The sequence below is a fragment of the Papilio polytes genome, unplaced genomic scaffold (genome assembly GCF_000836215.1).
Source record: "Papilio polytes unplaced genomic scaffold, Ppol_1.0 DF823731.1, whole genome shotgun sequence".
In the NCBI taxonomy this organism is placed as follows: domain Eukaryota; kingdom Metazoa; phylum Arthropoda; class Insecta; order Lepidoptera; family Papilionidae; genus Papilio; species Papilio polytes.
Genome location: NW_013525473.1, coordinates 3,255,274 through 3,267,906, shown reverse-complemented (window position 1 = coordinate 3,267,906; position 12,633 = coordinate 3,255,274). Strand labels below are relative to the sequence as shown.

Genomic DNA, 12,633 nt, shown 5'->3' with positions numbered 1-12,633 from the left:
TTTTGGTTAACGCTTCAATTAGATCGTAAAAACAGAAATCAAATCATACTAATATTATAAATGCGAAAGTTTAGATGGATGGATGGATGTTTGTTAGAGTTTGTAGCCCAAACGGCTGAAAGGATTTCGATGAAATTTTGCATAGATGTAGAGGATAGCATGGAGAAACACAGGCTTCTTGCATTTTATTTTAATTCCGCGCGAACGGAGTCGCGAGCGAAAGCTAGTTTGCTATATTACTTCTATTTGATAATGATTAAGTAATAGTACAAATCTGTATATATCCCTATGTAAATTGAGATCAGATACTTGTACCTATATTGTGTTAACGTGTAGACATAAATTTCTAGCCAAAGCTCTAACGTGGATTGTGTAGATTAACATCAACAAGTTTCCGAGATGTATTTAGATAAATTGTTGGAACTGAATACTCCAATTGTAGGATATATTATTACTCGTAGAATAATAACAGAATCTTTAATAGTGCCGACAAACTTTAAAACTATATTTCACATAGAGCTAACATCGATTGCCACTTAAATCGATATTGACTCGATTCGACTTAAGATTAATGAAGCGTTGACGGCATGAGGAATGTTGCAGTTATTAAATAGCGTGTTTGATCAATTTCCAAACCCGTTCTTTAATTTACGTTAGTATAACAGTACTGGACATATTTTTTGTGAGTAAAATACTTGCGAGACGCGGATGTGATCGACAAACGCTCGTCATATCGCCGTGAATCGACAAATATATCGACCTTGCTCGCTTTGAAATATCAAATCGATTTACTGTAAAGTCATTCTGGTGAAGGTTTATAGTCACACTAAATGTCTGTTCCGAAAATGATATTTTATTAAAAGTTTTGTATTTCTACATTATGATTGTTGTTTGTTGTTTTTGTAACTAAACTAGTGTCTAAATTTTAATTTTATTTCATGGAATTTAGAAGATGCTGCTCTTGTATTATGTCCTCTTGTTTAAGATTTTTTTTTAATTAGATTGTCTTCCTAGACAATGTGCACGCGACCTTATTATTATCATTTACCGACTGAACACTAATCCTACCATCTTGTTTTCGTCCGATATTCCAGAAGGTTCTTCTCGAATTGGGAAACAAGTGTCGATACACAATAGTTGGAAACGCTCATTGGCTACGATTCGATAATAGTGAATAAATACAGCGATGAGTTATCGAGTCTGATCTCGGGTCGTCGGCCGCGGTACCGTTCCGCTTGCCCCTGAACGCGACTAAACTAACGCCAACGAGCTACGAAACTCCGCATTAGTGGATTTGGAGAGGACGAAATAACAAGACGAAATACTTGTTTGTTATTACATTCAACCTGTTCTAAATAATATACAATAAGAAGTTAAAATCGTCAACAGTATCATGGCTTTTGTAATTTTGAACATTGCATGCATTGCAATAATTAAAACATTTGAAATAGGGCTACTACTATAGTGTTTGGAAGTTTATTGGATTGAGAATAGCATGTGTAAAGCCACAGAGGAATAACTAAATACACAATGTATAAGTTACTTTCTTCTTAGAATTTTTTTCCTTATCTTATTTTATAAGAAGTTTAACGATAATAGAGTACATTAGTAACATTAAATATAGCGCATCCATGGGCGCACGTTTGTTTGACTTATCTGAGTTCAGGTGCGTTTTTAGATGAATTCCGACGTGACCATTCCGCTAATCAAATTTCGTAACTGCGGTTACAATGGCATTATATTTTTTTTCAGTTGATCAATTATTTTATACCGTTAAGTACATAGATGAATATCACTTTTGGCTGTTTATGGAGTGGTGAATTGTTACAAGAATTTACGCGGAAAGCTAGTCTGTACTGAAACAGGTTTTTACAAACTATGATACATTTAAGCCCCGTCCCACCAAATTGTAAATTGTCTGTCAGTCGAACGTGTAAAATATGTGATGGAAATATCGGATTTTGTTCCCTCACCTGGCAATGGCGTCATTTTTAAGCTATCTCAGTCATATCAGCCAGTGGTGGGACAGACCCTAAGTATTTTTTTTAATAATTCAGCTAACTTAATATAGTTTTATTTATAAATAGCTAACTTAGATCCATAATTCTATAGCTTATAGGCTTTAAAAGACTAATTATTTCGACATTTATTGTATACTTTAGTTATAACAGGGAAAAAAATAGAAAAACAATGTAACACCCGTAATTAAATTCTTTTAGATGCGATTAAAATGGAATTTCACGTGCGTGTCGTCAATTTATCACGCACTGCAAACTCATATAAATACAAAACTTGAAATGCTAATATCGGAACAGTTTCATCAATTTACTTAAGTTAAAGTAAGAGAAGAGACCACTTAATTACTTCTCAAGAAGGTTTATCAAATATTTTTTATGTTTCTATTTGTCACTTCACGATTGTGAACTTTGTATTTATTTAATCTAACTAGACATGATAATTTAGTAATCTGTGAGACACCAATTTAAAAAAGTTGCAAAATATTTGTATAGACTACGTTATTTTTTGTTATTAGCACTTGAACGCTGTGTAGGTGCGTGTAATTCTTATTTGAATCAAAGTAGAAATAACGTTTTTGTACAACATTTAGATTTTAGTTCTTGTAAAAATCTATGATCTGTGTGACATGTAATAAAAAAATTAAATAAAATTAACAAACCGAATAACTCTAAACACATTAATGACCAATTATGTGGTAGATACCGCTGTGTCCCGACAATAGCTATAACAAAAGCCATAAACGTCACGATGTTTGGCGTCCCATGGCGTCCCATGGCACATCGGCGAGGAAGATCTGTTAACGAGAACGAAACACGTCCTAGTACAGACCGCAAAGATTAAACAACGCCTTTATTCACAGACGCGTCATTATTATTTCAGTACTTATTTGTTACATCACTCTCGAAAACAAAATCTATAACTGATTAAAAAAGAGTCCTTTTGTCTGTTCCAATTTTTTTTTTAAACATACTTATGGGTAAGTTGTATCATCGCATTTTTATATGAAGCAGAAATCTTAACATGTGATTAAAATTTTTTTAAGGCCACGAATGATCCAAAACTATTAAATTGTTATAATAAAAGCTTGTAAGCTTTGAAAACTTTATGCCGAGAGTAAAACTGTAATTAAATTAGCATAGCAAGCTTGTATTTTAAATAATTTTTATAAAGAGCAAAGATTAGCGGTTTTGGGGCCAATGTCAATTCCAAAAAAATGGGCCAATCTTAAAAAATCTTTTACGTTTTAAAAGCTATTGTATCAGTTAGTAACATAGGCTGTATTTTTTATTATTTTTTTGTCATTAATATTTAAGATTGTCAACAACATATTTAATATCAGTTTAATACCTATTCACCACTCTGTGGTAGTTATCTATAGCGGGCGCGTCGAGTAGGGCGACGACAGGCGCGCGCGCAGGTCGCCGCGGCGAGGTCAACGACCGGCCCGTTACGCGGCTTACGTAACGTAGCTTACGGGCTCGTAGCGATCGCATTAACCATTCAACCCCGTAGCGGGATCAATCTGCAACACCGAAGAAGTGACCGTGAAACTCCTTATCCAATGTCATTATACAGGTGTTTGTCCAAAATCAGGGTAGACAGAAATATGTCATAAGTATGTTTATAATTTTATTTAAATAAGTATACTTATATTTTTTTTTAAATAAAATTATAAATATACTACAACTAGAATAGCAATAGTCAATGCAGCAAGCATAAACATTCGCAGATTATAATCGCAATGTCCCACAAAAAAGTTATCAAATCATTCTAAAAATAAATGTAAAAATTGTTTAGAAATTTAAGTACGTTCTAAATTTTATATATACTCGTATTTTTAATTTTCCTTGTAAGTCTGTAATCGCTTTAGTGTTAATTTTATCAAGCAAAGCGCAATGGTAAATGTAACCTCATAAAAACTAATTTGTATTGTAATCTGTGACCGACGTGTTTATTAATACGATACGGAAACACAATTAAGATATGTTAGTACTGACATGGATTAAAAAAGTATATTAATGCATGTTTATTTTATTCAATACTAGCTTTGGCTCGTGACTACGACCGCGTGGAATTAAAAAGAAACAACAAAAATAAGTAGCCTGAGTGTTCTTCCAGACTATCCTCTACATCCATGCCCAATTTCATCCAGATACGTTCAGCCGCCTAGACTACAAACTCTAACAAACATTTATATATCCATCCATCTAAACTTTCGCATTTATAATATTAGTATGAAGTATGATGTAAAATAGTACAATTTTATATAACTAATCGTTATTTCCTATAGTTCTAAGACAGGCATGAATAGTAGACTACATTTTTATTAATCTTAATAGCCTTTATTTTGTTTTTCATTCCACGCGGACAGTGTCGCGGGCTAAAGCTAGGATAGAAATAACAGTGAAATTCTTACTCATAATTATTAACAGCTGAAAAATATACAAACCTAATTGTAACAATTTTATTGTAACTAAACATTAATTAGTCCAGTTAATTGCAGACCATTCGAATGAAAATTATTTAGTGAAATGTTAAGCGTGTTTCACAAAAGATAAGATGTTATCATTCTGTTACCGTGAATTTTCACCAAATACTTGTATGGACATATTGCTATCCTTCTCATTCTAATAGAATGGATAGAGACAACAATATCTTGCACAGGCGTATCGGCAGCAAATTTACTGTTTTAGCTAACTAATTCCGCAAGTTAAATATAAAGGTGTAAACACATAAGCATTGTGTTAGCCAATATGCTTTATAATACTGATTTTTTTTAAGAGAATGGGGCAAACGATCTGTATAAACAATGAGGTATTGCAGTTACGGCCTTTAGTAGTTAATTACAAAAATAAATATACAAAAGTCACAGAATAAGATTACAAATGTCACATTTATCACACAAAATAATTTAACGTTATAAACCTCTACAAACTAAGTGATCGGAATAAAATCAAATAAGATATTTGATTGTTGCTGAAAATCTATTGCTTTCAAACTTCTAATAAAAGCTGTCAATAAAATGTTATAAGTGCGCATTAATCATATTATTCCTTTTATTAAGACGCGAGGACCAGCCAACTCCAACTATTAGGGGTTCAATATCGGATACAATGGGATTCTAAAATGGGGGCTCATATTTTTATATTCACAAAAAACTAACTCTTCCACGGGCTCCCTCCGGAGTAACGCACGACCGCGCTGTTATTTTCCTTTGCAATAAGACTGAATCTTCTCTGCACGGATATTTGTTGTTCACATCGTCTAGAGAAAAACCAATCAAAGCGATATATGAACATGCACCTTTGTGCTTTCAGCTTAAGAACGAAATTCGCTTAAAGAATTTGAAGAAAAGCTTTTAAATCATCCACTAACATGTATTGATTGAAGTGACTCCCGTTAGGTTTTTACATAATATCTGTCTCCGCGGAGGGTGGAACACCTACATGGTTTACTGTTATGTGTGATTTTTATGCGATACGTTCACAAAAGGTGAAATTCCTTTATCTATTTTGTTTTATATTTCAAGAAAATAGCGTCATGACAGCAATGACAAAAAAAGTACACAGCATACTCCGAACTGAATAGAATTGGATTCATGGTAATAATAAAAAAAGATCAAGAATCACATATCCACTAAAACCCGCCAAGTTTTGTTTAATTAACAGAAAAAGTAAATGCAAAATTTGGGAATCGAATTTAATTAATACTGTCAATTATCAGGTAATGTGACTATAAATTTAAAGAAAGTGCATATCGTGTTATCGGTTTTGCGCCAAATCCACTTTATTTATCAGAAAATGTCTTCCGTCCTTCTATTTAACAGTTTATTTACCTGCTCTCATTATCGATTCGCAAATATTTAAATGTTTACCAAGAATTTTATACTTTACACACTGGAAAATTATTTGATTTTATACAAATTGTTTCAGATAAACCAGCAGACGTACTTAATGCGTTGGAAATGGGTCTTCTGGAAGCTGGTGTAGCAGAGAAGTACCTAAGATTCATGTAAAAGCACTAAGGGACCAAGAACTAAGAACATAAAGAAGTACATTTAAATTATTTCTTGTATCTATCATAGTTAAGGTATAATTCTTGCTGTTGTAAACATTAAAAGACTTTATTTATATTCGTTTCATCGTCTTTAATGTTACTTCGGTTCTTTTAGACACATTTTTCCTCAAGTGTCAGTTGCTTATTTTTCATTTGACATACTTGTATACTATTCCAGCCAGAATGTATTTGTTATAAACCAGTTTCTTTGTAAATCCACGACAAGGCGTTTGTAAGTATTAAATCAGTTTTTGGTTAGTCTATTAACCGATGTAAGCAATTTGTGCCAACTGTTGCGAAATGTCATCAGTCTGTGGCACAGTGAAGTGGAAGGCTCGCAAGTCGCAAGGACAGTTGACGCCCGGCGAGGCGCGGCGCAGCGACAATCTGTCACACCACCTGTCACTTTTACAACAAATTATTTTATTTATTTACGAAAATATGTCAACAATGTGCATTAACATGATCTATTCGTTTACTCTTGTTTGTTTACTTAAACTATGTAGTGCCTAAAATTAGGCGTTGAAATGAATAACCTTCAATAGGGAATCATGTAAGACATCAACAATGATGTTGGAAAGTAGAGCTTGTCGGCGACGGCAGCGACTGTCTCTCCCGCGCATTTTATTGCCCCTTTTATTTATTACTGTGAAGATTGAAAGGGGACGCCATTCTGGACGCCGGAGAGATCATTGTAAAGAGCCCCCTGCACAACGCCGGCCTTATGGATCAATCTTATGTAAAAAGCTTTGCGCTTTGTGTTTTTGCTGTGCTCATATTTGTCATAATATTACAATCTTACGTGGATTAATAAGCTTAAAATATTATTAGACAAAGGTTGCAAAGGTCACTACTCTAATTGTGTTGCACATAAACTTTTTTCTAGACATTGATGTAAAAAATTTACATGTGTTTAAAAAAATAACTACATTAAGCCTTCAACGTAAAAAGTATTCTACGAGTATAATATAAAGTCACTATTACCTTATTCAAGGTGTCAACTTCGCAGCGATCAAATGCAATACAAATCATTTTTAATTAAACAAAGTTAACACCTCTAATCCGACAGGCAATCGACAAAATCAATACGTTCGTGGCGCTTTTCACCTTTCCATAAAAGCACTGCACTTCTCCAAATTTATGTAGCTAGGGTGGCCCCCCATAAAGTTCAGATGTGCAATAACGACTCGGCCAGTTTAAACCGCCGATATTACCCGCTCGCATGAAATATTGATGCCCCGCGTTACCCCGCAATGCACAGAGTAAACATCTCCCGGACTTTGGGAGACGAGCGAGGGACAATTATGAAATACTTAACAACACTTGGTGGCTTTGTTCACCATGCTTTAGTATTTATAGTAATCAAACGAGTTTTAGGAGCTCTGAATTTATTGCAGGTATAAATATGGAGAAGAACAGCGTAACTTCATTGAGGTAAAGACAAAAAGAGTTATAGATATATGTATTTATTTTTTCACGGAAAGAAGTGCAATTAAGTTAATTACTTAATACAAAGCGTCCAAGAAAATATTATAGCATACATGTTTATTTCGCCAAACTTACAATACACAACAACACAACTTAATAATCAAACTAGTTATCTTATATTTTAACAAACTGCTACATGTGATCTTAGTTTGATTTATAAATTAAAAGTATTGACATTTTCTCATCAATTCCAAAATGAAAAGCATTAATAGTCTTTGGCGCGGAGGTAACTAGATTATCGCGGGCCATGGCGGTGCAATATATCGCAACGATTGAGCCGTGCTGCATGTTGTATCATTCGCGGAATGATTCCCAACCCCCGCCTTCGCCCCGCACGGCACACACGCTCACACACCACCCCTAGGGTGGCGGTCGTCATAGAGTGCTCTTTAGTTACTCTCGCAGCGTTTTTAGTTTTGTTTACCGACGTAGAAAACAAATCAGTTTGATGTTTCGATGTGAATTTTTGATGTTATTTACAGTTACAAAATTTTGCATTTTTACATCAAATCTTTATTAGTTTTTTTTTTTAATTTATAATGAGAATGAATAACAGTAAGTATGTATCGTAATATTTGGATAGTTCACATTAAACTTATTTCTATAATATCTGTTGCATTACAACTTTTTTATTTGTACGCAATAATCCTTCCTACATCTCCAGTGAATCGATGTTATTTATATTCTTATTCATCGTCGGTTTTTATCACAATTGCGTCAATGCAAATTAATTTGATAAATGTGTGAGATTTTAATAACTTTGTAATTTTAATCAATTCTAGTATGATATGAGATTCTCATACAAAAGTCATTTTTAAGTGTTATTATAAGAAACTTTTGTATTTGCTTTTTATCTGATTAAGTTATGTAACAAACTTACAAGTCTTATCATTTATGTTAATAGATAATTTGTAATTTTATTTACTCATGCTTAGACAATAACTTTGCTTCCACGATTTTAATGTTCTCAAATGAAATTTAAAGCGCCATTTTATATTTTTTTTAACAATTTCGAATAAAGTAACTACAGTAATCCAAAACTAATATCCAGATTCAGTTAAGAGTGGTGACATTTTGTAAGTTTTCGATCGAATTATGGATCAATTGAGGTTGGTGCAGAGACAAAGAGTCGGGCCTCGCGTCCGTCAATAAGTCTCGCCTCGGCTCGGTCAGGGTTGGTAATTGACGGAGGGCGGAGTGAGGGATAAACTCAGGGCTGATAGTTCTCTTTTCTTAAAATTTTCTTTAAGCCAATCAAAATTTTTCTATAATCTCCAAATCTTAAAGTGTAGTTCTGCAGCAAATAATCTTTTATGCCTGGTAATCAGAATAGTATATAGAGAATGAAATTTAAAAAAGTTCTTAAAATTAGGTGATTTTACAAAATTTTATTTTTCAGGAATTAAAAAAAATAGAAATTCGCTTTTCCCGAAAAAAACATTTATAGCATAGATGCTAGTGTAGACACTGTCATACATAATCTCCTCGTCATCTCATTGTATTTTTCTTTTTACTCCACTACGTTACTAAATCATCAGAATCATATAACTTACTTTTTTGATACAAAACTCAACAAAAATTGAAACATGTACTGTTTTATAAAATTCAGTTCTAAGTTTAAAGTCTGTACAACGATTGTAAATCTTCACAACTGCGTTTGTGCCAACCCTATAGTGCGCAACGCGGGGCAGTAACGGAGCTCCTTCCCCTAAAACATTGTCATCTGAATTTGTGCCCGGAGTAAATAAGAGTCCCGGGGAGTCCTCCGCTCTAATGGCGGCAGATTTATAGATTTTCCTGGATGCCCCGCCGCGCCAGGATTAAATTACGCCCGGCGTATTGGCCGGGAGGAATATTAGCGCTGCCATTTGTTTCGACGCTTTACTCTCAACCGATTTCAATGGACACTCGAGAGATTTTGACTGGATGATTAGACGCTTGACTGACTTGAATACAACTGACCCGATGCATCTATTGTTTGATATTTTATTTAAATTAAATTTAATTAAATTTTAGAAGTAACAAGCTGTTTGCTAAAACATTACGTAGATTTAAAATAAACTAAAACTCAAGGACCAATTAACTTTAGTTGTTTGTTGTTTTTATTATGAAAGAGTAATGCATCTTTACAACACCATGATTTTTCTTAATTTAATCAAGTATGGAAAAGAAATTAAATTTGACTTCACGCCTAATTAGTATTTAGGAGCGTTGGCGCTATCGTGTCACATAGAAAAAAAGCTCAATACTGCATTTCCTTAAAGGAAAACCTTGAATATTATGCAGTATTAAACTGAAAACTGGTCATCTCAAAGTAAAAAAGGCACGGCGGTAATCTGTAGCATTTTAATAACAGCTTTCTTCTACTATGTCCCCTCGTCGCATTCAACCCTTCGTCTGCCACTGAGAGGCGCGAGGGGTCGCTTCGGCCCCCCCTATACAGATTTTAAAAATCGCGGTGGGTTAGGTCACGGGAGTGCAGTTGAATACTTTCCACTCGCTTGTTTTTGCTTTAATTATAACATTAGTTTTTGAATTCACAACTCTATTGTTGTATAATTTTCTTGTTATTAGGGACGGTAATTTTTCAGATGTAAGTGGATTATTGTAACGACCTTGCTTAAGAACATAATATTTATTACTACTATTCGCCCGCGACTCTGTCCACGTGGAATTACAAAAAAACAAAGTGAGTAGCATATGTGTTCTTCCAGACTATGCTCTACATCTATGCAAAATTTCACCGAGATCCGTTCAGTAGTTTAGACTAGAAACTCTAACAAACATCCATCCATCCATCTAAACTTACGCATTTATAACATTAGTAAGTAAGATATGGTATACAACTAACATTTACAATTCAAATAATATTTTTTTAATTGGTTTATTTTAAATGTTTCATTGCGGAATTTTTATGACTTGTTATAAGGATAATAAAATTCGGAAATAGGTGACCTAACGATCTAGTTTTTAGCATCCTGTTATAATAATAAACAAATAATACTAAGCGTTGCGTTTACATATTAATTGATTAACATAAAAATACAGGCAGTGCAATAAAATTGATATGTTTGATTAATATTTATACCATGTATGAACTTCGATATCGTTATTTAGATTTGCTTTGCTTTTGAATTAGTGTACTCTAGATGACCATAGAAGTCGCCGGGTTGAGGGGTAAGGATGTAAAATCTCAAAAATACATATAAAAGCTACTTAGAATAAGTTAATATTTTATCGTAGCTGCCTCTGTAAATATACGATTATCACTGATTTTTAAATTTAATTCGTAAAATAAAATGTAAATGGGTACAACATCCAATTCGAGTAAAGAACATTTACTTGAAGTCGCACAGTCACAAAAATTGGTATATAAACATACGTAGGTATATGCATATTCAGGTAATTCTTAAATGTACGCCTATTTATGAGGCACTGTGGCACAAAAAGAAGATCATGTTGCCTACTTGTTAAAACTCAGTCTCTGTCAGAAACCTTAAAATATGAAGAGAAACTTTTCTAGAACAATTTTCGCGCGTCGTGTTTTTCGTCAAGGTTGTTTGAGAGGCGAATCATTAACTCACGGCCTAAAAATGCAAAACATTAAAGCGAAAGACATTCATACTCGTGTGTCGACGTGCAACTCTAATGCCTATGTGAAAATTTTTAAACCTAATATGTATGACGATTACGCAATAAAAAGCTTATATATTGTTTTGAGTTTTATTTCCACGTGTTTAAATACTTAAATTAAATATATTTTTTGATTTATTTACGGTTCGAGGAACAATTTTACATTATTTAGTCCCAGCACTCTCCCCATATCAGAAATAATGGTTACCTTCAATAGATTGATAACGAATTAAAATTTAAAGATGATTTTTATACTAGTAGTAGGTAAATTTATCTAATATGGAAATATTTTGTTGTCCGTAAGGTCATAAATCAAAACTGTAGCAATGGTTTGGAATTTCTTGTCGCTATTACATCATTGTTGGGCACATTAATCATTTACAATTACGTTAAACGGGCAAAGGATCCAGCGGCAGACTCAGGCCGCATTGTGAATAGGTACTCGACTAACAGTGGACAAATAACAAAACTGGGTTAATCTTTTGCCTCCCACTGTACGGGGTGGTTAACCCCCTTAGTTCCGTCTCTTTCCACAGCGAATGTAACTGAAAAGGTCAGATGCCTACAAATCACATCCGAAAGGCTTTATAAAGAGATTTTTATTCTGTTGATCTTTATTTGTTGAGCGGTTTTTTAATTATTATGTGATATGAGAGCGGATTTAAGTAAATTTCAATTAAAATTTATATTTCTGTCGTGTTTCCAACTTACAAGTTTATAATGAGAACAAAACTTATTTATAGAGCAAAATTTACCATCTTTTGGTAAATACATATGTATAATTGTGTGAATGCTTTTTTATTATCTTTATTATCTACATACAAATGATAAACATCTATTTTTTGTCTTTTTATACGCTTGACAAAAAAAATCTTACTTTTCGTAGCAAAATACAATAAAAGAATATATAAAACGATAAAAGAAAATACGATAATAGAAAAAGATGAATCGAATTTATTAAGAGTATTGAGATGTTTATATTCGTCCATTGAATACTAAGCCTTGATATTTTGAAATAATTCTAAGTAAAATCACACTCACCTTGAAAAGTCTAGACGTTCATTAATCGATTCGTTATTACTCCTTACTTTGATTCTTTTTGTGGAAAGTTCTGGCGTAGCATTCTCAACATTTACAGAGAACATTTTATGGACGGTTACCATTCTTGTTCTTTTTTATAAATAGATATTTAAAATATATGTTTGTGACATTGAAGACTTTAATTTTAGGGTTGCCACTTTCTCTTTACATAGAATTATTTATTAATTTAAAGTGATTAATACATTTCTTTAACTAAAATTTAAAAAGAGCAACGAAACAGTTTTTGATCTGTCTAGACCGAAAATTATACCAAAAACGAATCGAGCAATAAAAAGGTAAAATTCCTCAAACGATATCGGTTGAGACGTATTGAAATATTATAATACGCGTTCAACC

The 12,633-nt window shown here is 33.2% G+C and overlaps 1 long non-coding RNA gene across 2 annotated transcripts in view; it reads left to right on the top strand.

Annotated features, from left to right (window-relative positions):
- Positions 1-6,157, top strand: part of LOC106103706 — a 121,821-nt gene extending 115,664 nt beyond the window's left edge. For both annotated transcript variants that reach the window (XR_001225631.1, XR_001225632.1), the window contains exon 4: positions 5,952-6,157. This is a non-coding gene — a long non-coding RNA (uncharacterized LOC106103706). The remainder of the gene's footprint in view (positions 1-5,951) is intronic.
- The last annotated feature ends 6,476 nt before the right edge of the window (positions 6,158-12,633 follow it).